Source organism: Vulpes vulpes, chromosome 13, assembly GCF_048418805.1.
Source record: "Vulpes vulpes isolate BD-2025 chromosome 13, VulVul3, whole genome shotgun sequence".
Lineage (NCBI taxonomy): Eukaryota > Metazoa > Chordata > Mammalia > Carnivora > Canidae > Vulpes > Vulpes vulpes.
Genome location: NC_132792.1, coordinates 159,515,564 through 159,538,502, shown reverse-complemented (window position 1 = coordinate 159,538,502; position 22,939 = coordinate 159,515,564). Strand labels below are relative to the sequence as shown.

The 22,939-nt window shown below is 68.4% G+C and overlaps 1 protein-coding gene across 2 annotated transcripts in view; it reads left to right on the top strand.

Annotated features, from left to right (window-relative positions):
- Positions 1–22,939, top strand: part of SYT2 (synaptotagmin 2) — a 78,981-nt gene that overhangs the window by 43,509 nt on the left and 12,533 nt on the right. The window contains exon 1 of one of the 2 annotated variants that reach the window (XM_072733631.1): positions 9,131–9,267. The exons of the other annotated variant lie outside the window; for it this stretch is intronic. The gene's annotated coding sequence lies outside the window, so the exon portion shown is untranslated. Of the gene's footprint in view, positions 1–9,130; positions 9,268–22,939 lie in introns of those variants that run through there. 2 annotated transcript variants of the gene reach the window in all.

The window sequence follows — 22,939 nt, the reverse complement described above, 5'->3', positions numbered from 1 at the left end:
CCGTTGGCTCCTCGACGCCACGACCAGTGTGTGATGCATGAGGTGGCGGCACTGACACGAAGCCGTTGAGTGGGTGGGGTGGGCGGGACGCGGCTGGGCCTGGGGCTGGTCCCGCGGGAAACGGGCTTGGCCTGCGTACGGGGCGGGGGGGGGGGGCACGGGCTCTGCCCCGATGCGCCCCCGGGGGTGCGGGCAGGGAAGGGGCCTCCTGGGGCGCGAGCTCTAGGTCACGTGACTGGAAGGAAGCATTAATCCTCGGAACCATTAGTTAATTAGCTCGTCCGTTTAGGCAGCAGCTCCAGCGACGGGGCCTGGAGAGCGTTTGGGAAACACACTCAGTTATTTGCACCAGTGTCACCCTGATTCCCCATAGCTCGGCTGTGGCTGGGCAGGGGGGACGCTTGACTACGCCGTTGATTTCCCCTGTTTGGGGCCTGGAGTGGGAGGGAGAGCGGGACCCCGGGGTGGGGAGAGCGGGACCCTGGGCGGGGGGAGCTGGTGGAAAACCTGCTGCCAGGACACCGGAGCCCTGGGCCATCCATTCCCTCACGGACCTTCTGATGGAGACACAGGGCTTTCGGGGCTTTGAGGGGTCACCCCAGAGGGAACAGCTTAGCCCCGTCCCACGGGGCAGACCCAGAACCCTGGTTCCCAGCCTCCTGGGCCAGGACCTGCTCCTCAGGAGCAGAGGAGATGTGTAGCTAATAACTGGCGGCCAAGAGGTGTGGTGACAGGATCAGGGGACACGGCTCACCCCGAGCGCCCCCGAGGGGCCCCCACCTCCATCCGGGACCCTAGCACCCAGTGTCTGTTTTCCACCTGGAAACGGGGCCTGAGCGGGGACGGTCGTGGGGGCGAAGCTTCGGGTGTTTCTCCGACGCCCGTGAGGGTCCATTGTCCAGGCTGGGCAGGCACCTGCCGCGCTGGATGGAGCCCGGGCCCCGCTGGACGGAACTTCGGGGATGAGCCCCGGGTGCCCCGAGGCCCAGTTTATAGTCGAAGCGGCCAGAGAAGGGCCTGGGGGCACGTAGTGCAGGATCAACCCTGCACCGTGAGGGCCTGTCGGGGAGGCCTGGGCCACGAGGGAAGGGATGGTCCTGGGTGGAGGGGGTTCGAGGCCTGATGCCGGGTGCTCGGGTGCTCGGGTAACCACATGGGGAGGGTGCGGGCGGCCGCTCTGCTGGCTCAAGGAGTCAGCGCCGGGGGCGGAGCAGGGGAGCTGGACTCATCAGACCCAGCCAGTTTGGGGGGGCCTGAGGGCCAGGGGCCAGCCCTGGGGGGGTCGACGGCAGGGGGCAGCCCTTTGGCTGCTGCGGCAGTAGGTGCTGCCCAGGGCTATCGGTTAAGGTCACGGCCTGAGAGGCCCCGCCCATGTGCAGCATCCGGGACACTCTCCCCCTGGGGGCGGGTTGCCTTGGCTGCGAGCTGGGGCCCCAGGCCAGGCTGCCCTAGGAGGGAATCCCAGACGCCAAGGGAGTTGGAGTGACAGGCATGGAAGGGCAGCCCCGCTCGGGCACCGGGCTCCACCTGCGTGGCCCTGGGTGACCCGGATCGGAGCTCAGGGTGTAGGTCCTTCGGGGACCACGCGTGCTCGCTTGGAGGCAGGGGAGGTGCTGGGCCTGAAGACCGGTCCTGGCGGGGTCCCTTCTCACCCCCGGCGGCGGCCACGGCCACGCAGAGGAGGGCGGATGCCCGGGCCCCCAGGCTGACGGAGTCTGGGTCGAGGGGGGCGGACGGGGGCTCTGGCCATCTGCTTAAGCCCCGGGTGACTGGTGGGCGGGACCGAGGGGCACGGGGTGGTCAGGGACCCAGGGGCACCCGGTGGGCGGGGACATTGAGGGGCACCGGGCGGGCGGGGACCCAGGGTCACCCCACTGCAGCACGTGGCCTCCCAGCGGCCCCAGGCCTCCGTCGCAGGTGTCGGAGACACGGAAAGGGGCGAGGAGCGGTGTGGACCGTGTCCTGCAGGAGGGCAGGGGCCTCGGTCGTGGAGAACGCGGAGGGCGCGGAGGGGTCTGGGGGGGCCCCGGGGAAGGGCGAAGATGGAGGCGGAGCCCCAGCACTGGCGTCGCCCCCCCCCCCCCCGCCCCACAGCCCTTGGCCGGTGCCCCCTCCCCGCAGGCCGTGTCCAGAGCCTCCAGAGCGGTCGGGCTGCCCACCCGCGGCCGAGGAGTGGGGCGGTCTCGCTGCAGGGCGGCCCTTCCCGCGCCGAGGAAGCAGCCCGAGATCCTTGTGCCACGTGTGGCTTGTTTAGAAATGTGCCTCGACTTTCCAGTTCTGTAAAATGGGCAGGATGGCATCGGAGCAGAGACTAGACGCGACCAGCGCTAACTAGGGATAGCAGGGGCTGCGGGGTGGGGGAGGCCTGCGCCCTACACGCCCGGCGGGGTCGGGGGGTGGCGGCCACCTGCTGGGTCATCAGCGTCCGCAGAGCTCGCTTTCCTCTGGTGTAGGGATCGGTGGGCTCGGAGGGCCGTGTCCCGTGTCAGCTTCCCCACCGTGCTCCCCAGGGGCAGGTGGGGTCTGCTCAGTCCCCGGGCAGGGCCGCAGAGCTCACCTGGGGACTGACGGCCACCTGCAGGCCTCAGGGGCACCCCCACTGCGGGGGTTAAAGCAGGTGGTTCGTGGACAACCCACGGACTGGCCTTGGGGGTACCCCTGCCCCTCCAGCTCCACCCACCCTGGGGGTCCCCCTGCCCCTCCAATACCCCCATACCCCTGGGGTCCCACTGCCCTTCTGGCTCCCCCCCCACCCTGGGGATCCTGCTGCCCCTCTGGCTCCCCCCCCGGGGGTCCCGCTGCCCCTCCGGCACCCCAGCTGCTGCCCGCCCTGCAGCCAACACGCCCAGTGCATTCCTGCCTCCACATAGTACCCCCCACGGGAGCACCACCTCCTTTCCCTTGGGATCCAGTCCCGGGCGCCCTTGGGGGCTCAGATGATGTGTCCCCTGGGCGATCGTCACGCCTGCGTCGCCCCCGGGAGGCCCCGGCCCTGCTTCCAGAGCTCGGCGTGCGCTGGCCTGGGCCTCGACTCCCTCGCTCGTCCTGTGCTCCCGGGCCGCTCCCCGTCAGACCCTGGCCGCCGTCCTGCCCCGGCGCCCTGCACCCTGGGGCCCAGCGCGGGGGCGGCACGTGTACCCAGCAGGTGCTTGACGGGAGGGTCCCGACTGGGCTCCCTCTCTGTCCCCCGAGGACCCACTGGACCAAAGTCGCACTGGGAGGAACGTACACACGTGCTGTGTCCTTACGGATGTGCTCTGACCGGTGGGCGGTGGCAGGTGTCGCCTTGTGCGAACACAGGGCCCTTCGGTGATGGTCTTGGGCCCTGCTCCCCTGCTCCCCCGCGGCCTGCTGACCCGGAGGCAGGAGGCCCCGCCCGCCGCAGTTGTGGGGCTTGATTGCGTCGGCTCCTCAAATTCTTTGGGAACATCCCCCGACCTGAGCCCCTGTGCCCTTCAGGACCCTCCGCCAAACGTCCGTCCTTAGGTGGGCTCGCGTCCGGCCCGAGACTAGAGAGCCCGGGGCTCCCTCGTCACGTCCAGGAGCAGGGGACGTGGACACGGCTCCTTGTCTTGTGCCAGGAGGGCTGCGGCTGAGTTTAGAGCCTGAGAACCTGGACTTAGCTGTGTGGTCGTGGGCGAGTCACATCAAGCCCCGGAGGTGGACGACGTCAGGGCCCCTCCGCCCAGCGCCTGCCGCCTGCCGCCCGCCCTGCCCAGCTGTTGCTTAGGAGCGAGGACACTTGCTGTTTGTGCGGCAGAGGGGATCGGGTGTGGCCTCACGCGGAGGATCAGAATGCACGTCCTGCGTCTCTCCCTGCCAGGCTGCGCGGCCCTGGGCGAGTTATTTCTCCCCCGTCTACCTCCGTTTTCCTGCCTGTAAACTGGGGATGAGAATGATCCTCGTTCCTAAGGGTGTTGCGTGAAATCCATTCATGCTGAGGGCTGCAAACACGGCCGGGCCTGGGGCGCCTGGGTGCTCGGGGGATGCGCCTCTGCCTTCAGCTCAGGTCATGGTCCTGGGGTCCTGGGATCGAGCCCCGCGTGGGCGCCCTGCTCAGCGGGAGCCTCCCTCTCCCTGTCCCTCTGCCGCTCCCCCTGCTCATGCTCTCTCTCTCTCTCTCTCTCTCTCTAATAAGTAAAATCTTAAAGAAAACCCCGTGGGGCGGTGCCTGGCACACGGTGCCCCACGTGTACTTCCCGTCGCCGGCCGTCCGGGTCATGGGCGCGTCCGCACCTGCCCTGCGTCAGCTCCGCACACCCACCTGCTCCGGCGGGGAGGCCGTGCGTGCGGTGACACGGGTCCGGCTGCCACTCGCTCCCCGGGCCGCATCTCAGCTCGTCGCACACGGCTGCCCTGCGGCCCCGCTGCCCATCCCGCGCCCCCGCCGACGTGCCTGGGCCCAGGCTTTCCACCTTCCCGTCCACTGCTCCACAGGCTCTGGAGAAAGGGAGAGTGAGACCAGTGTCCCCCGCGCTCACTCGAGGGGCAGGGCGGCCTGAGCGGGCCGGAGGGTTAGAGCGCCGGCTCTGGAGAGCCCCTCGGCCACCCTGCTCTTTGTCTGGACCGCGGGGTCCGGCACGGTCGGGGCCAGCCGCGCTAGCCGACCTGGGGTCTCTCCTCTGCCCCCAGCCCTGTTGTGCGGTCTGGCTCATCTCGCCACCTGTATTCCTTTTTAAAGATTTTATTTATTTGACAGAGGGAGAGCAAGCGAGTGAGCGTGTGCGCACAGCAGGAGGGGGGCAGAGGCAGGGGGAGAGGCAGGCTCTGTGCGGGGCAGGGAGCCCCATGCGGGGCTGATCCCAGCACCTCAGACTCATGAGCTTGGCCAAAGGCAGACGCCCAACCAGCTGACCACCCAGGCGCCCTCGGACCCTGTATTCCTCCTTCTTGACTATTTATCGGAAACGTCTATTTGAAGTCGGCCAGCTACGTCTCCAAGGGCCGGGAGCCCATCGTAGGCAGGGTGCGCTCTGGGCCCCACATAAACCAGTGGACGCAAATAAATACTCCACGGGAGGGGCGTCAACACACTCCCCAGGCTCACCGCATGCGTGTGGTTCTGAGCCGTGGCCCATCCCGGACTGGCCGCCCCACGACCACGCTAAACGCTGCACAGAGCGCGCAGCGAGGAGACAGGAGCTGTTTTTGTTTCCTCATCTGCAAGATGAGAAATAACATACAAATAATAGCTGACGTTCGCTGAGTCCTCAGTGTGTCCCAGGCATTTTTCTAAGTTTCTCCCATGTATTTCTCATGCAATCTTCAAATGATTGTGTGAGATAGAGGCCATTTTTTAAAAGATTTTACTTATTTATTCCTGAGAGACCCAGAGAGAGAGGCAGAGACACAGGCAGAGGGAGAAGCAGGCTCCACGCAGGGAGCCCGACGTGGGACTCGATCCCGGGACCCCAGGGTCACGCCCTGAGCCACCCAGGTGCCAGGCACAGAGAGGTTGAGAAAGTTGCCCAAGGCCCTACGGCTGCGCCTGTTTTTGCGCAGCCGAGTTTCCACCCTGTCGCCCAGGACTGCTGTGAAGACCCCAAGTCTTGCGGCCGCTGACGAACAGCAGAGACCCCGCTCGGATTGCTCAGTGAAGCTGGGGCACAGGGGACGGGGAGGAGGAGCGGAGCTCCGCCCGCACTGGTGCTGGTCTTGGTGGTGGCTGCAGGATTTAGAGGCTCTTTGCAGAAATCCAATTGCATTTCTGGAAGGGAAGGCCTGCGAGCCCTTACTCTGCCTGGACAGGCCTGAAGGGGGGCAGCTCCGTCAAGGCGAAGAGCTGGGCTGGTTTCCGAGCCTCTTCTTTCTCCCTCTCGCGTCAGCCCGGGCTGGGGCAGTGGGGTGGGGGCTCTCAGCAGGGCTGCCCTCGCCGCTCCCCGGGGACCAGGCTGGAGCAGGGGGCCGTGGCCCTCAGGGTGGGCCGGGCGCTCGCATAGAAGGGAGTAGAAGGGAGGCCGCGGGAACAGCAACAGGAAGGCGCCCGGGAGGCTGCGAGTCCTGTTCAGGACGCGCTCCCCATCCGCCCTCCAGGCTCGGGCCCAGGGAGCATATGGCCCGGAGCCTGACCCTGTGGGGCTGGACTGCGGCCCAGAGCCTGGGCATGGGGTTCCTGTGCATCTCCTGGCGGGGGGGGGGGGGACGGAGCCGCTGGTACAGGTACAGACCGAAGGGGGCTCCCCTCCGCCCCCAGGCCCGCCACCCGCCACCAGCCCCCGGAAGCCACCACAGGCTCCGAGCGAGGATCCGAGGGGCTGAGAGGCCCCGGCGTTGCGGGGAGGAGCCAGCGCCCCTGCCATCACCCGCTTGGCACCCCAGGGAGAGGCCGGAGCACACGGATATGGCCATCCGCCCCCCTTCAGCCCTCGTCCCTCTTGTATTCCCTCAGAGCCTTTAACACGGGAAGGCCAGGAACGGCACCGGGTTGGTCCCTCCATTCCTTGCCCCCCAGTTCTTTCCAGGACCCTATTTTGTGATTCAAATCCCCAGGCTGCAGATGAGGAAGCTGAGGCCCAGAGAAGCCCTGGAATCTGCCCAAGGTCACACGGCCCAGTACACAGGCGGCAGTGCCAGGGCCCGAGGACCCGAGCCTCAGAACCGTTACGGTGTACTGGGCTCGGGCTCTGCGGCGGCCAGGGCCGGCCAGGGCGGCAGGGGTCCTTCCCCTCCTGGAGCTCCCGGCCCAGGCAGGGGGTCGCCTCCAACAGGGAGCGGCAAGGGTGACCAGTGCTACAGACGAGAAGCACAGGGGACCCGAGAGTGGCAGGGCGGGGGCTCCGTGGCAGGGGAGAGCACGGCTCCTCAGGACCTGCGAGGACGTCAGGGCGGCTGGGCTCAGAGGCTGAGGGGTGGAGGCGGGGTGGGGGTGGGGGTGTAACCGCCAGGAGCCCCCCGGGAGAGGCCCCAGCTGCAGCTGTGCAGGGGACGAGGGTCAGCATCTGAAGTCACAGGACCCGCCTCCCTGCCGTAACTCGGCACCAAGACCACACAGGTACCCGAGTGGGTCCCTTGGCCCCTGGGGGCTTCCTGTCCCTCAGGGGGTGAAGGAGTGTCCCTCCCTTGCTTCGCTGCTGGGGATTGCTGGCAAGGATCACGGCTGCTGCCCCCACCCCTCGCTGCGTGGGGGTCCCCTGGGGGCCTGGGGGCTCTGGGCAAACTGACGCTGGCTCTCCTCAAGGCAGCGTGGTGCTCCCACGTCCCCATCCTGACCCAGCCCCGCCTGCGCGAGTGCCACGTGACCCCCCTGACCCTCTCAGTCCCACTGCCCGGGAGGGGAGAGGGCACTGCGCAGGAATCCTATACCCTAAACGCAGGTATTTCCCGAGGAGCAGACGCGGTCCCATATAAATGCTGTTTTCTGTGCTTAGACCCACGGGAACGGACCCCGGTATCCTTTCCTGGGTTTTGCCAGGAGGAGCAGGGATCGTGTCCTCCATCCCGGATCCAGGCGCACTGCAGTCCTCAGGGCTTCCCTCTCCGGGGCCAGCAGCAGCCGCAGGGTCGCAGGGCGGGGTCTCAGCATGTCCGGGTCTGGCCGTAGCCGCCACCCGCTGAACTTTCAGCCCTTTCCTCCCTCCTGGCAGAAAAGCCTTGGGCAGCTCTCACGAGAGAAGCATCCCCCCCCCAAACAGAAGGGAGCAGCCAAGTGACATGACAGGGTCCCCACAGCCCTGTGGTAGGGGTGTGCTGGCCGGGGCGGGGGCGGGGGCGGGGGATCCCCATGTCCTCCCGCAGAGCATCTGACCTTGAGGCTTTGGTGGTAGGTCCCCTGTCCCCCCTGGAGGGGGGGGTCAGCAAAGCTGACTGCAGAGTCTCGGCATCTCTGTTGTCCCCTGCCCCCCTCACCCCTCCCCAGCACTGATGTGCCGGGTACATGGGTGACACACGCTCCCCCACGTGGCTTGCAGCCTGGAAATCCCCGAATCAGCTCTTTCTGCAGCCCCGGGCCGTGACGAGCGAGCTGCTGCTCTGAAGACAGGCTCCCGCCTGCCCGTGGCCGGTGTCGCAGTGTTGCAGTGGCCGGGCTGGGGTGGTGAGGATGCTGGGGGGCTGGCGGGGGACAGGGGATTTGCTGCAGCTCCCGGGGATTCCCAGGGATCTCCCACTTGGTGCAGATAAGCCCTGGGAGGCTCTGAGCAACGCCCCCCAACACATACACATAGAGCATTTTTTTTTGGGGGGGAGGATCACCTCTTGGGTCAAACCCCAAACTTGGTTCTTGAGTCTGAGATGCAGCACAGGAGCAGGCCCGGGGAAGCCGAGGGTGAAGGGGAGGGAGTGGGGATGAGGGCAGGGGTGGGGTGGGCTGGGAGCAGCCCAGATGGGACCTGTAGGTCCTGAGCTGGGGCCTGAGGTCAGGCCTCCCTGCACGTGCGTTGCCAGGTCCTCGGTGCTCCGGGTGCTCCGGAGGGTTGAGGGAGGAGCTGACCTGTGGGCACTGGGGAGCCCAGGGGAGGGGGGCGGGGTTCCTCCCTGGGAGCCAGGCCCAGGGCAGTGCACCCCTGCTCTGTCCCAGGCCCTGCACCCCTGCACCCGGCCTCCCCGGGCACCCACGGTGCCCCTCCCCCTCCGCCCTGGAGCCGGACCCCGCCGCCCCCCTGGGCCTCTTGTCTCTCGCTCCGCGTCCCCCTATGCACGTCGGTGCCCGCTCCCCGCCCTGCTCCGTCCCCGCGGCGTCCCCCGCGGCGCAGGGACCCTCCCGCCCCTCCCGAGAGGCTCGCGGGGCTCCGGGGGTGCAGGGGTCCGGGGGCTCCGGGGTCGCAGGGCCGGGGAGGGCTGGGGGGGCGCAGGGCCGGGGGCTCCAGGGGCGCAGGGCTGGGGGGGCGCAGGGCCGGGGGCTCCGGGGGCGCAGGGCTGGGGGGTGCAGGGCCGGGGGGGCTGCAGGGCCGGGGGTCTCCGGGGTGCAGGGGTCTGGGGGCTCCGGGGGCGCAGGGCCGGGGAGGGCTGGGGGGGCGCAGGGCCGGGGAAGGCTCCTCCGCAGGGACCCGGGGGCTCCGCGGCTTCGGGGTCCCCCGGCCCGGGGTCCGGCGCGAGCAGGGGCGCGCGGGGGCGGGGTCCGCGGCGCGGGGGGGGGGGGGATCGCCCCGAGGGGCCCGCGGGGCGGAGCATCCGATGGGCGGGGGGAGCGGGCGCGGGAGCCGGAGCGGCACAGGCGGCACCGCAGAGCGCGGAGCGGAGCGGGGCGGGGCGCAGCCGGCGGGGGAGCCGCAGGGACCGGCGGCCGCGAGGTGCAGGGGGGACCTCGGCCCGGCCGCCCGCCTGGACGCGGTAAGAGCCCGCGGTCGGGGTCCCCGAGGGCCTGGGGCGCGGCCGGGACGCTCCGACTTTGGGGCGAAGCGCGCGCGGGACGGGGGGGGGGGGGGCGAGACCCACCGCGCCCAGGAACCCGCGCCCCGGAGCCCCGCAGCCCCCGCAGCCCCCGCCGACCCCGCCGACCCCGCCGAGCCCCGCGCAGGAGCCCCCCCCCCCCCCCCCCCCCCCCCCGCGAACTTGGGCGGCGGGAGCGCTGCGGCGTCGGGGCGGGGGCGGGGCGGGGGCCGGAGCGCTCGGGCCGCTTGGAGGGACGGGGTGGGGGGGGGGGACCCCGGGGTGCTGCGCCCTGGAGCCCGCGGCAGGGCCACGGCGCTGTCCCAGCCCAGCCCGGACGGGGCGGGGGGCGGGGGCGGGCGCGCAGACCCCCACCTGCGGCCGAGCTCGGTGCCCCGGGAGGGGCTGCAGCCTGGAGCCAGCCGAGCCCGAGGGCCGGGGCGGCGGGGAAGCCTCCATCCTGGCCCAGCCCGTGACCTTGCACAAGGCGCTGCGCTCTGAACCTCAGTGTCCCCATCTGCGGAATGGGGCTCCGGAGCTTGCCTACAGGACGCCTCCCGCTTCGGACTCCCGCGGGCCTGGCGGGCAGGGGAGGGGAGGGAAGGAGTGGGGGCGCGCAGCCTCGGGGAAACTGGCTCCCCAGCCCCCCAGAAAGTCGGCGGGCCCGGGGCCCCTCAGCCTGCTCCTGCACCGCCTCTCCACTAGTTTATCCGGCTCCAGTGCTCACGTCCTCCGTCCCATCCTCTGTGCAGGGGGCAGAGCCTTCCAGGGGGAGACATTCCCAGTGACACGGGAGAGGGTGGGGGGCGCCAAGGACCCCCAAGGTCATGCCACTGGCCCCTGGCTCCAGGCAGGGCTGCATCCGGGTCAGACAAGGGTGGCCTGAAGGAGTCCTGCTTAGAGAGAGCGGCTCTCTGTGGGGAGAGCTCCCCACTGCAGGAGCCCCCACAGCCCCGGGGTGCAGCCTCACGGCCCCCCAGGAGAGTCCCCTCACTCTTGCTCCCGCTCTGCTGAACCCTGGTTTTGTCTGCAGTTGAGCCGGAACAGCAGCCTCTCACTGGGCCTCAGGGTGTTGTGGGGGAGAGTCCTGCTTTAGGACAGGAGGCCTGAGTTGAAGTCCAGGCTCTGCCTCCCATTTGTGTGACCTTGCGCGACCTTGGGCCAGCCCCCCTCTGGCTCTCCTCACCTGCCCATCAAGAGGGTTGAACTAGATCCCTTCCCAGGGCCCTGCCAACCTCCCAGTTCTGGGGCTGAAAGTCTGGACAGTGTCTGAGTAGCCGGCAGGGGCCTGGCTGGGTGACGGGGCAGCTGGTGTACACCCCCCAGCCCGTCTGCCCCGGGGCGGGAGACTGCAGACTGCAACCCTGTATGGGGGGGCCGCCTCCCGCCTTCCGGCCTTGCTCGCCCTGGAGTGAATCCTCGGGAGACCCTGGGCTCTGCGGGTTGTCGGCTGCGTGACCTTGAGCCAGATACGGTATTTTACATCTTTGAGCTTCAGTTCCTCAGTGGAAATGAAACTAGTGGCGGTATTTTAAGGTGGTTGGGAGCGTTAAGCACGAACCACACGGAAGATGCTTCGCCCAGTGCCTCAGTGGTGCTGCTGGTCAGGCGGGCAAGAAGCCTGTGGGAGCCGGAGCCCAGCCGGAGGGGCAGCGGGGAGCGGAGCGGGGCTGCTGGTGCCTCCCTGCCAGGGCCCTGGGATCTCCCCTGGGCTTCCAGCGCTTCCCTACGGAACAGAACGAATGGATGGAGCAGCAGTGCTGCCTCCCTGCCTCCCTCCCTCCCTCACCCCTCCCTCCCTCTCACGGTAGCATCATTCTGCAGCAGAAACTTGATGTGAAAGAAAAACACCTGCTTGACTTTGCTGTGCCCTCACACTTGTTTGCCTCTAGCTCTCCCTTCCCCACTTTCTGCCACACATCTGGCCCCTTTTGTGACGAGGACACATGGAGGCTCTAGTGCATTTCCTGAACCTTCCAGGAGTGAGCCAGCTGAGGCCCAGGGAGGCCCGAGCCTGGATCCCACGTCGGGGCTGGCGTGGCAGGCCTGGCAGAGGCACCGGCTCGGCCTCGGGGGACGCTCAGGGTCCTGACCCCAGAGCCAGGCGGGGTGGGGGTGCAGCGGTGGGCTGCGTGGGGGCGGCAGGGCCAGGACTTGGGGTCTCCCGACTGGCCACACCACCTTAGGCGAGTCCCACCCGCGGTCCTCATTTGCGAAGTGAGGGGCTGGTGTCCGTGAGCCAGAGGTGCCGGTGACCCCGTGGCTTCCGGGCCTGGCGGGCCCTGCCCTCGCCGCCCCTCGCCTTGGCGGCTGGAGGGGCTGGAGGCTTCTGGCTGAGGAGGGCACACAGGCCGCCAGCCTCCGCTCCACCTCAGCTGTGAGCAAGGGGGGTGAACAGGTTTGGGCAAGAGGCATCTCCACGCGTGTCAGGCGAGCGGAACCACTGCACGAGGCGCTGAGGGGCTGGGGGTTCGTGTCCTCCAGTGTCTGACTCTGACCATGGGCACACGGTGACTCGGGGGGGCTTCCCGGGACGCACGACACGTCTGCACCCCAGATGGCACCACGCCAGCCCCTGTGGGCCCACGTCCCAGGGTCTTTCCACCCCGCCGTTGAGCCCCAGGCAGGTGCCTTCCAGCTCCTGTAGGTCCGAGCACAAGGCCACAGGCCTCACTTGCTGCAGAAGGGACGTGGGTCGCCAATGGGAAGGCACCTCCGACGCCCGTGCTGAGGGCGTTCCCATGTTGCAGGTGACAGAACTGACATCCAGGACATGAAGGACGAGCAGTAGGTGGCCCAGCATCCGAGGCCGTCGCCCCGGGCTGCAGCTCTTGCCGCTGTGCCGCCTGTCGTGTCCTGCCTGTCGGGGTTGGCATGCTCGTGGCCTTGGGACAGCCACACTGTGCGGGAGTGAACGCAAATGTGCATGAGAAAGGACGGGGGACAGAGACACAGAGCAGGGGACAGAGACACAGAGCAGGGGACAGAGACACAGAGCAGAAGAAAGGCAGAAATGTCACTGCCCGGAGCATGGGATCCCTTCTGGGCTTTCTTCCTGACGCTCCCTCCCCTGTGCCCCGTGCCCCGCCCTCATGGTGGCCTGGTGGCCATCAGTCCTTGGGGGCGGGGTGGGGGGGGTGGGGCGCAGTCCTGGAGCGGGGCTGGGAGGGCTGCGAGCTCTCCTAAAGGGGCCCCCCGGGTCTCCGGCCTCCGCTGACCCTTGGCATCCGTGGCTGCCCCCCCCCATCCTTAGCACATTGTTCGAGCTGACGCCTCCGCCGGCTCTTGCAGAAAGGTGTCGCGGCAGATGGCCCATTGAGCGAGGCCCGCCGCCTCCTTATCTGGGCCCTGGCGCCCGGGAAAGATGCGGAACGTCCTTGGCAGGTTGACAGAGGCTCCGAATGGCTTTTTTCTCCCCTTTGCCTTTGTTTTGTTAGCTCCCCCCCCATCCCGCTTCCGTGTTCTCCGCGCCCTGAGGTTGGGTCGGGGCTGGGGGGGGCCGCCCGAGCCTTTCCTCTGCGGAAATGGATTCGGAGCCCACGGCCGGGCCGCTTAGTGGCTTCCGCGATTGTGGCGCTGCCCGTGGAGCTTCCCCGCACCTCGACAACGGGCGCGTCTGGAAGGGGGGGGCTGCCCGGCAGCAGGGACTCGGGCCGTGGACCCGCCGCCCTCCCGGAATCTGCTGGGGCGCCTGGCCTCACCGGGTGGGTCCTCGAGCCCCCTCCCCACTCTGCCAGTGAGCTCGCTCCCTCACCTGCCCCTCACCTGCCCCCGAGAGGCCACCGTGAGGCTCCTGGAGGCCAGCGGCGCCGCCACCGCCACCCGGGCTGCACCTGTGGCCCTTGTGCCCCCCCCCCCCACCGGGCCTGGCCCTGCTGCGGCTTGGGCTGAGAGGCTGGGCGGGGAGGAGGGGGGAGGAAGGGAGCCCCCCGGCCCCCACCAGCCGCCCCGCGCCCCAGCAGACCTGCAGCCCGACCGCCTGCCCGTCTGGCGCGGCTCTGGGAGCTGTTCCCCACGGTGGGCCCGGCCGCCACCTCTGAGCCGCCTGCAGCCTGCTGCCTGCTGCTTGGCCGGGGCTGGGCTCGGGGGCAGCCAGCTGCTCAGAGGCAGATTGCGGCGTGTGCCATGTCCCCCAGCACCGGGCCCCGGGGCGACGCACCGCCCGCCCCCCGCGGGGGCTCCCCAGCCTGGATGCCGCACACGCGGCGGGCTCCGCGGGCCTGCCCTGGGCCGCCCGTCTGCTGGGGGGCCGGGGGCACGCACAGGTTCAGCCTCCTGGACGCTCGGCGCTGCTGCAGGGGCTGAGGCCTCAGAGGCCAGGGCGCCAGGTAACCCCAACCCCTTGGGATTTTGTCGTTTAAACGCTCGGTACCTCGGGTTCGTCATCTTTAACACAGATCCATTCGTGGGCGCGCCGTCGGGCGGGTACGGGGAGTGTGAGAAGGCAGCATCGGGCCTAGGGCGCTGATGAAGATTTAGCCCCGGTTGTGGTGTCTCTTAAATCGGAGGCGGACGTTGTGGAGAAAGGAAACGTGACGCTGAGCTAGGAGTGGGGTGAGGCGGGGGTGTGACTGCTTCCACCCGAAGGACCCGGAGGCCGCGGTGGCACTGCCGATTTCCTACACGTGGTCCCACGCCTGCTGCTGCTTCCCATCTTTGGACTTCGGTTGTCCCCGTCTGAGAAGGTGGAGAGGGACGACTGTCTCTCTCACCCCTTCCGAGGTGTCCCGGGGGCCCAGTGGAGTGGGTGATGGCCTGGAAAAACCAGCGCGCCTAGAGGGCGCAGCCCCGTCCCAGCCCCCGAGGCCCGCGGGCTCCTGGCTGAGGCTCGGCCGTCGCCCTCCTACAGACGGCACCCGACCCCGTGGGCCCCGCTCCGTGTCTGCTCTTTTTCATCTGGGCCGGGCGGCCGGGGTGTTTCTGGACGTGGCCTCAGTTGTGCAAGCAGAGAGCAGGAGGGTTGGAGAAAGCCCCTTCACGCTGGGACGCCCTGGCCGGAGCCGCACACGGACGGGTCGTGCCTGCCCTGGGATGGCCAGGACTGGCTCTCCGGCCTACCCCCCGCCCTCGGCAGGCGTCTGCGGAGCAGGGAGGCGGGGAAGGGGCTGCCCGGGAGCCGGGCACCGGGGCAACGTCCTGGTCAGCACCTTTCCTGCCAGGTGAGTCAGGGACCCTGCTTGCGGGCACTTTTACATCCCCCTCAATCTGTGTGCTTCCTGGGGGGGTCAGCCAAGCTGACCTGCTGACGGTATCGGGTTGATCATTAGGGCAGGGGTCCCACGTGCCCACGCCAGCGGCTGAGAGATGCCCGCTGTCCCACGGCTGGTCACCTGGGGTGAGCGGCAGGTGTGGAGGGCAGGACGCTTTATTGCAGAGTTACTCGGGGCCCTGGAAATGTCGCCTCTGGGGCCCTCCTCGGAGCCTCTTTCCAAATATCATTTTACCAAGAGCCCCAGAGCTGAGGCTGCTCTGCCAAGGTCGCCTCCAAAGTCAGCCGTGAGCTCATGCTCAGAGTCCACTGTCCTTCACCCGCTCCATTCCCCAGGCTTGGGAAGGCGTCAGGCGTTGGCTCGGAATGCAGGGGCCCAGCCTGCCGCCTGTCTCCTGCGACCTCGGCCTTGACCTCACATGTCCTTGTGCCTCGTACCTCCGGACGCTGGAAGGACTTAGAGTAGACAGCCCGGGGATCTGCCGAGTGGCCTTGTCAGGGGACGGACGGAAGATCGGCCCAAGACGCTGGGGAGTCTGGGCTGCGTTAGGTCTCAGAGAAGCTTCAGGAAGGAGCCCTGGACTTGGAGCCCGGAACCAATAACCCAGCGTCAGGTCCTGCACAAAGTCAGGTCCTGCAGCCTGCTAGGCACATGGGGGGGGTGCGGGATCGCCCTCCCCTCCAACTGGGATCGGACGTCCTTACGTCCAGGGGGCACATTGATCTTCTTCTACTAGGAAAAAAAAAGGGTTTATTGAAACAGAGTTCATTCACCCCAAGGGCACGACTCAGTGGTTTTCAGTGCAGTCGCCGTCGTACAAACATCACCGCAATCTAATGTCAGAGCTTTTTTTTTTTTTCCCCGCCACCCCAAATAGAAAGCCGCACACATCTGCAGCCATTCGTCCTTCCTTTCTTCGAGCCCTCACCAACCGGTGTCCTGCGGCCTGCCTCTGCGCCCCTGCCTCCTGGAGGCTTCCCACGAACAGGATCATCTGACGCGTGTTCTTTTTTTTTTTTTTAAAGATTTGATTTATTTATTCATGAGAGACCCAGAGAGAGGCAGAGACGCAGGCAGGGGGAGAAGCAGGCTCCATGCAGGGAGCCCGACGCGGGACTCGATCCCGGGTCTCCAAGATCACGTCCTGAGTCAAAGGCAGGCGCTAAACCGCTGCGCCCCCCGGGCCGCCCCTGATGTGTGTTCTTTCGCGTCTGGCCTCTTTCCCTGACATGGTTTTCAGGGCCCCTCCGGGGTGTCGCAGGTGCCCCTCCGTTTCTCGTTACTGCTGAGTGATAACTCGCTGTGCGGAGGGACCACACGTTGCCGCTGCCTTAGCCCGTGGACCTGCGGGTCGGATCTTGACTGTTTCGCACATTCACGTAAGGGCTCGTTTCCTAAAGTCATCCCTGCCCTGAACGTGGGGCTCGAACTCACGCCCCGAGATGCAGAGTCTCGTGCTCCGCCTGCCCTGCCCGTGCAGGGTCCCCAGAGAACAGAGATCTCGGCGCCTCCGGGGCACGTTCCTGGGAGTGGAACTGCTGGCTCGAGTGACGCGTCCGAGGACCTGAGCGAGCAAGGCCAGGACCTGAACGGGGTCGGCCTGCCAGTGGCCCCTTCGCCCCGTGCCCCTGTGTGGGGTTTGAAGGCGACGAGGAACGAGAGAGCCCCCATCAGCGGCCCGGCCCGTAGGAGCGGCTGCTTAGGTGTTCGTTGCCTCCTGGGAAAGGGGACCAGACGCCTGCGCTTCTGTGTGACCTGCTCCGTGGCCTCGGGAACTGCTTGTGTCTCTCTGAGCCCCACTTCAGGTCCCCCCGGTATATACAGCTTCCCGGGTGCAGTTTCAGAGGCGGGGGGGGGGCCTGTGCCTGAGGGTCGGGGTGTGGGAAGTGCAGGTGGTGCAAAGTGTCCCAGATTCAGGCTCTGACTCTCTCACTGACTTGAAAGTAATTTCTGGGGCGCCTGGGGGGCTCAGCCGGGTGGGCGGCCGACTGATTGCGGCTCAGGTCATGATCTCGGGGCGGTGGGATCGAGCCCCGCATCGGGTTCTGCTCTGATTCTTTCTCCCTCCTCCTCTGTCCCGCCCCCACCCCCTCACACGCTCTCTGTCTCTCTAAAATAAGTTAAAATAAAATCTTTTTTAAAAAGAAAGAAAGCAATATCCGGGACGCCCGGGTGGCTCAGGGGTCGAGGGTCTGCCTTCGGCCCAGGTTGTGACTCCAGGTCCCGGGATCGAGTCCCGCGTCGGGCTCCCCGCAGGGGACTGCTGCTCCGTCTGCCTGGGTCTCTGCCCCTCTCTCTGGGTCTCTCTTGAATAGATAAACTAGATCTTTTAAAAAAGAAAAGAAAAGCAAGCAGTTTCCTTCCCTGGGTCTTGGCCTCCGCTTGTTCAGGAAGCGGCTGGAGTAAGGATCCTGAGGTGCCTGCTGCTCTGGGGGCCTGTGTGAGCCCCATGCTGTCTCCTCAGCAGCCTGAGCCCCGAGGGGGGCTGGAGTCGATGCCCAGGGCCCCAGGTCACCCTGGTGCTCAGCCCCGCTTCCCCCCCAGAGTGTAAACGGGCCGGGCTGGTGCTGAGCGGGGTGGCGGGCAGGGCCCTGTAGCCCTCCCTCGTCCTAGAGCCCCCATCCCTCATCCTAGAGCCCCCATCCCTCATCCTAGAGCCGCCATCCCTTGTCCTAGAGCCCCTGCCCTCGTCCTAGAGCCCCCGCCCTCGTCCTAGAACCCTTGCCGGCCGAGGGCCTTCTCCTATGGGCTAAGCCAGAAGAGCCGTTTCCCCTGCACTGCTGTCCCTGGTTTCCCTTGTCTGGATGCTTGTCCCTCTGGAATTCTGCTCCCTGGAGCCTGGTGGCCCCACAGCCTCAGCCCCCCAGCCGGCTTCTGGGGCTGGGGCCGCCTCCTGGCCGGGGACCACATGTGGGGAAGCACCCAGCACACCCCCCCCACTTCCCCCGGTGCCCCCCCTTTTTCAGGGAGGGTGCCAGTGTTTCCCACGCCCGGCCCCCCAGGCTAGGCGGCCGCGCCCCCTCTGCATCCACCATCCAGCCCTGCCTTTCCCAGGCCCTCCCTTTGCTCCGGATTCCCTGTGCCCTGAAACCTGCGGGTGGAGGTCCTGCCGCGTTCCGGGCACCCGGAGGCTGGGCTGCTGCCCCTAACCCTGCGCGGTGGGCATCGGTGGTGCCCTCTGTGGAGGAGGGAACAAGCGCGGGACAGGGGCGTCCTTCTCCAAGGTCACCAAGCTGGCAGGTGGCAGGGGGAGGACTGAGTGACGCTGTCTAGTCCGGAAGTCTGCACAGCAGGTGCAGCCGATGTAAAGGACCTTTGAGGGGTGCTGGGCCCCGGGGAAGCTGAGCAGGGTGTCGGGGAGTGGTGGGCCCCAAAGTGCTGCGGGGCAGGTGGGTGTCACCGGCGCTTCTCGCTCTATGTCTGCGTGGGGCGCGGTCACCCCAGGGTTCACCTCTTCGCCTGGCGGGCGTCAGGTGTGGCATCTCCCAGCGCCCCTGCCCATGGGCGGTGGCCACGCAGCCCCCAGGGTCCGCCGCTCCCGCCTGCGTCCCCAGCTCCCCCGCCCCCAGCGCCTGGGGGTCCCACTACGTTTAAGCTCCGTGGGCGTGATGAGGCTCCACGCTCGCCTCTTCCTCCAGCGCACCCCTAGGGCTGGGCCGGCCCCCTCTCCCCTTGACAGCCACCCCAGGGAGGAGGCCCCCCACGCCCTCCTTCGTCCTGCTTGTCCCCCCATCCTACCCCGAGCCCTGTCAAAAACCCAGAAACAGCAGAATTGAAACCACCGAGTGAATCAGGAGCGCGTGGCAGGAGTTTGCACGCATTTAAGATCCCTCGGGGAACCGGGAGCTTTGAAGTCCGGGCCTGAGGAGACGCCCAGGGTGGCATCCCCGGGTGGGACTGGGGGGGGCTGGGGCCTTCCACCGTGCTCCGGGGTTATCAGAGGCGTCTACGCGAGCCGGTCCCAGCTAGGTTTTGCTAACGTTCACGGAGGAAGCGGGACGCGGCTTGCCCACGCGGCCCCGGGCGTCTGGCCGGCTTTCTCCAGGGGGCTCCAACCTGTACTGAGTTGCGAGCCCCCGGCCATCCCCGCAGCGGGGGGAGCCCCCTCAGGATCGGGGTGGCCCCTCCTGCCCGGAGCTGGTGGGGCCGGGGTGCCCAAGGCCCGTGGTGGCAGGTGGGGGACTCCCAGGGCAGGATGGGGGACCTTGAAGCCCCTCGAGGCCGAGGTGTGCCCCCTCCCTGTCTGTGGCACCCCTTCCGGTAGGGTCCGGTCTCAGCTTGAATACCCTCAGTGACGGGGCGCTCATGACCCCGCGAGCCTGCGTCCCTTCGGGGTTTTGGAAAGTGCTGGTACGCACCGCTCCTCCCTCCTCTTGAGCCTGAGGCCGGAGAGCCCCGGGGGAGGAGGGGGCCTGGGGGGCACAGGGGACCCCAGCGCAGGACCCTCCGAGCCTGAGCCCCACGAAGCCTGCGACCTGGGCCCGTCCCTCCCGCCTTCTAGCTCCCGGTTTCTCCTGCCGTCACGTGTGTTGCGCGTGGACCTTCAGGAATGAGAGGCTGCAGCCTGCGCGGGGGTGGGCTTGGTCCAGGCGGCGCCCAAGGCTCGGTGTCGGCAGGTGCGGGGAGGGGACCACCCTCCGCCCGCCCCCTCCCGCCTCTCGGGCAGCCCGTGGCAGAGGCTGGCAACACGCTCGGCGACAGTGGGCCTAGAGCGATGCTCCAGCTCCCGGGAGAGCAAGCGGGGGGCTCGGGGTCCTGGCCCGGGACGCTCCCTGCCCACGGCCAGGCTGGGGGAGTACGGCCAGGTGGGCTCTCCGGAGCCAGGGCCGCTGCCCCGCCGCACCACACCTGCCCGCGTCCGACGTCTCTCCTCTGCCTCCCGGGCCCTGCAGGTGCGGCCCCATCTGGTCCCCGGTTGTCAACCCCCCCTGCCCCCCCCCACCGTCCCTGCTGAGGTCTTGCCTAGAGCCGCCGGCCCCTTCCAAGCCCTTCCCTGGGTCCCTGGCTTGGGCCGCCTTCCCAGGAAGCCTCCCCAGAGCGGTGCTCCAGGTCCTCCGTGCCTTTGAGAGCCCCCGCGATTGGCCAGGGGCAGCAGGGGGCCACTCGGTGCCCTCGCCCGGGCAGGGCCATGGTCACTCCCACGGTGGCCACCCAGTGCCCCGCAGACCGAATGGAGCGGTGACCACCGCCCCTCGGGACAGCGGGCTCCTCTGAGCGTTCTTGTTTGTTTTTTTTTAAGATTTTATTTATTTGACAGAGAGAGAGACAGAGCGAGCACAAGCAGGGGGAGCAGCCGAGGGGCAGGCAGACGCCCCGCGGAGCAGGGAGCCCGACGTGGGGCTCGACCCCAGGACCCCGGGATCACGACCTGAGCTGAAGGCAGATGCTTCCCCGACGGAGCCCCCAGGCGCCCCTCCTTGTCCTTTCGGTGGAGGTGAACTGAGGTCCAACAACTCGTGTGACCCACTGGTGTCTCCTGCTTGCCCGGCCCCCGAGGCTGCCTATGTCCCCACCCACCGCTGTCACCTGTCACCACAGATTAGTTTTCTCTTTTCCGGGCTCTCCTGTTCTTCGCTGGGCCTGGCCTTCCCCTCTTGCCGCGATGTCCCGAGCCTGGGACTGTTCTCTCAGCATCCCCCGCCCCCGCCGCCGCGCCACCTGTGCTAATGACCCCCAGTGGCCCCGCTCCGGAGCAGCCCCCAGCCCACCACCCACCTCCTGGTCGTCCCCGCGCTCGCTCGGTGGCCCACTGGTATGGCCGGTCGAGCAGGGATGTCCTCGGGCCCCAGCACAAGCCCCGCCTTGCCCCAGCTCTGTCGCTGCAGAAAGGGGAGCGCGGCCCCTCCTCCTTGGGCAAACGGGTGGGCAGCGGGAGTGGGAGCGGGTGTGGACCAGCTGGAGGCGGGGGCTCGTCTGCAGTCTTCCCCAGGCCTGGGGCTCGGGATGGGGCTCACGGCGGGGTGCTAAGAGGCTGGCTGGGCTGGAGCAGAGGGTGGGGGCCGGCGAGGGGGGAGCCGCAGTCTCCGAAGCACGAGGCGGGTGCTGAGCTTAGCCTGGGCCACCGTGGGGTCCCCCCAGCCGCCCCACGTGCTCCCTGCGGGTTCCAGCCCCTCGGGCACAAGATCGCGTTCTACGGACCCTCGCGGCCCCACAGGCAGGTAGGTCCTTGTTCCCATTTTCCAGATGCAGAAGCCCCGGGTGGGGTGGGGGCTAAGCTCCCTGCCCACGTTTGCAGGGCTGCAAGGTGCGGCGGGGACGCGGGCCAGGGCCTTCTGACCCACGGGCCGGGCACTGAGCTGCACCATGTGGAGGTGCCCACTCGCCCCGCCTGGACCCAAGTGGGCGACCCCAGTCCTGCCTCCAGTCGCATCCCCGTGGAATCCCGGATGGACCTTCCGCTGGGAGGGAGGACGTCCTGCATGTCTTCCCGCCTCCCCTCCTCCAGCCTGTTGGCATTTTGAGGACATGGTTCCCCCCTCTGGGCCCCTGTCCCCGAACCTGTTCTGGGTCCCAGGTCAGGCGGGGGGTCCAGGTCAGGCAGGGGGTCCAGGTCAGGCAGGGGTCCCAGGTCAGGCAGGGGGTCCCAGGTCAGGCTGGGGGTCCCGGGTCAGGTGGGGGTCCCAGGTCGGGGGGGGCAGGGAAGGCGGCGCCCTCGGGGCTGTAATCGTGCCCCTGGGACTGGCGAGACCCACCCTAGCTCTCCACAGGCCCTGAGCTGTGGGAGGCGTTGGTGGTAACGGGCGTGGTTTTGCCAAGGGCCTGGCCTGCGTGGGGGGGGGCACAGGGGCGCGGACTGTAGCCTCCTCAGCTGAGCCTCCTCACGTCCCTCTGGGGGCACCCCGGGCGTCCCGGACCTCTGACTGCCCCCGGCTCCCCGCGCGGCCTCCCGAGGGCAGCCCCTCCCATCCTGCGGGGCAGGGGAGGCAGCCTGTGTGCCCCGCTCTGCCTCAGTCTCCCCATCTGTAAAACGGGAATAGTAGTGTCGACCTGATGGGGCCGAGCGTGATGTGAGCTTCATCGTGGCGCTCGTGGAGCCTGTAGGACCGGCACACGGCTCCCGTGTGGGCCCAGGCCCGGTAGCATCTGTCCCCCGCTCCTGGTGCTGCGAGCCGGGCGGCTGGTTAGGAGGCTGGTTAGAGCCCTGGGCTGGGTGCCTGCAAGTCGGGGTTCCAGGTCACACGTTGGGGCCAGAGCCCGGCGGTGAGCTGTCATCGGGGTCCACGGCCCCGCCTCTGAGCCGGCCTGAGCGTGTCTCTGCGAGCTGCCTGCCACGGGCTGAGCCTTCTTCCTCTCCTGTTCCCGGCGCTCACCTGGTGTCACCTGTGCGGTGGGACAAGGACAAGGGGGGCGACTTCCACGGTCGCTCATCAGGGAAGGGATCTTCACGCCCCCCTCGGCCCGCAACCCTCCTGGGCCTGGACCGTGTGGACGCCCTTCCGCCCTCTTGCTGGGCGATCCAGGACGGCGGGCCTGCCTGCCAGGCCTGAGGCCGTGGGGGCCGGGCCCTGATCCTGTCCCCCAGCCCCCGTGTCTGCTCCCCCCAAGACGGGGGACCTGCTGGACGTGGTCGCCAGGGGGGTGCCGAGCCCGGGGATGCCCCCAGCTCCCCGTTCCTGCCAGCAGGCCCCGCAGCCAGGCTGCTGCTGAGGGCGGAGGCCAACGGGACAGCTGCCACCTCGCAGCCTTTACAGTCCGGGAAGCTGAGTGGCACACGCGGGTGACCCTGCCCAGGCATGTCCCCAGGAACAGGCGGGGCCGTGGGGATCCCCGGCCGCAGGCTCTCCAGCCTCTGGCCTCCGAAGCGCCCCCCACCTCCGGGCCCCAGGCATCCGGATGGCACAGTCCCTGGCTCGGCCGGTGCCGCAGCCTCCGTCAGGCACACGGGGCCTGACCTCGCACCCAGCCCTGCCCTGGGCACCACCGAGAGGAAGCGCACGCGCGGGTGCAGGGGCGGCTCAGCGGGGGGCGCCGTGGCTGGGGTCAGTCTCCCAAGGCAGCCCTGGGATCCCCGGAGCCGGAGCCCCCGGCCCCCCGCCCCCCGCCCAGCTCCCGGTGCTGGGTGCGAGGCAGCCTGGGTCCCAGAGTCCACGTCTGCCCCCTTCGCTGCTGCCCTCGTGCGGCTCATGCCAGGGGGTAGGGCTCCGGGCATCTGGGAGGGTCGCGGGCCACCCTGGGACGTGTAGAGGCCCAGAACACGGAGAAGGAAGGGAGTCCCCGTCCCTCCCCGGGGCGCCCCGAGGGACTGGCCACAGGTGCCGGCGGCAGCGCAGTGGGGCTGGGCGCCCGCGTCTCCCACCCGAGGCTGTGGTCCCCCGAGGCGCCCCCGCTGCGTTCCCACCCGCTCAGCCTCCAAGCACCGCGGCTTTCCTGCCACCCTCGAGTCCCCAGGTGGTTGATGTGCCACCCCCGGGTCCCTCCTGGGG